Consider the following 1,894-nt stretch of genomic DNA (forward strand, 5'->3'; position numbering starts at 1 on the left):
AATTGTTATGCATTATACAAGTTCTGGGTTATGGAATTAATGGGTTGAAACTCTAATTTTACCTATTGGTAAAGTATGGGCATAAACCCTAATTTTGTATAGTTTGAATTAAATTGGGGCTTTTGGTATGTGAACATGAGGATGGCTAATTGGATGGGTTAGTTGCATTTAGAGTGTTAATTCACTCTAGGTTTTCATGGGTTCCATGGAAATCGTCACTTATGGGGTTTAGGTTCTAATATGTCATTACAATTATATGGATTATTCTAAGTGTTTATTAGTATTATATGTATAAATTGGTTATGTTATAAAAATGCCTAACTAGACTTTGAGTCCACTAGGTATTGCTATTAAATAATTAATGCAATTATCTATGTACAATAATAGTGACTTAAGCGCGTTATTGAAATTGGATCAACTTAATATGCATTTAAATTATATATGTACCAAATATACTTTCCTATCATAAATTGTTATAGTAATAAATTGCTATGTAAAGATGGAATTCATTAAGTGTGTATTTAGTAAGCAAGTTAACACCTGGTGTAAGAATATAGTAACCTTGGGTGTCTTAGTGCAAAGCAATTAATTAGAATAAGGCCTTAGTTGTGTTGGCTTATTTGGAGGGTCTTTGGTGCTTAGTTAATGTCTAGGAGAGTAAGCGATGTCACGTGAGAGCTTGTGGGTAGCTATATGTGTAATAAGGTGTAGAGTTTGATAGTTTAACCAAGTCTAATGATGCAGTTAATTGCAGGCATGTAATGTGATATTGGAGGCTTAGGACTAGATCTAGTCTTCCAATGTGTGGTATGGGTAATCGGATCGATGGAGCACTTCAAAAGGATTACTTGAGTCGTGAGTCATTTGCAGGCTACAAGGTAAGTATTTTACTTACTGGGCAAAAGATACTATGTTTTTAAAGTATAAAATATGTTTTCGATGAATGATTGATACAAGGTGTTTTGTGATTATATGACTATTTAATGATGTTCCATGAGATGTGTTGGACGAATGTTTGATGTAATGTTTCTATGAGCTTTTATGGGTTTACAAGATAATGTGATGATTGTGTTGTTATGAGCATTTTGATGGTTGGTATAGTTTATGACATGATTCTATGATTTTATGATATGAGTTATGATAGCATATGAGTTCAAGGATTTATTGACATAAGCATGAACATGGCATGAGAAATGAAACGGAAACGGGATTCAACTCCGGTAGTGATTGAGTGTGGTCTCACTATCGAGAGATGGCCCATGCATAACGGAAACAGGGTTCAACTCCGGTGGTGATTGAGTGTGGTCTCACATCCATAGAACTGGCCCATGCATAACGGAAACGGGGTTCAACTCCGGTAGTGATTGAGTGTAGTCTCACTACCGTAGAGCTGGCCCCATGCATAATGGAAAACAGGGTGGCAACTCCGGTGGTGATTGAGTGTAGTCTCACTACTGCAAGTTGGCCTCATGTATGACTCCGATGGTGATTGAGTATGGTTTTACTACCGAGAGCTGGCTACGTGTATGACTCTGGTGGTGATTGAGTATGGTCTCACTACCGTGGAGTTGGCCCAATGCATAATGGAAAACGGGGTGATAACTTTGGTGGTGATTGCGTGTGGTCTCACTACCGAGAGCTGGCCTCATGTATGACTCCAATGGTGATTGAGTATGGTCTCACTACCGTTGAGCTGGCCACATGTATGACTCCAGTGATGATTGAGTATGGTCTCACTAATGTTGAGCGGGCCTCATGAATAACTCTGGTAGTGATTGAGTATTGTCTCACTACCGAAAGTGTTGTGCCAAATACTACCTAAATTAATAGATAATATTTAGTACGTTTTAACTCGTAAGTGCACAAGATCAAAACAATAGTATAGTGCAGCAAG

This window comes from Corylus avellana, chromosome ca2 (genome assembly GCF_901000735.1).
Source record: "Corylus avellana chromosome ca2, CavTom2PMs-1.0".
NCBI classification, from domain to species: Eukaryota; Viridiplantae; Streptophyta; class Magnoliopsida; order Fagales; family Betulaceae; genus Corylus; species Corylus avellana.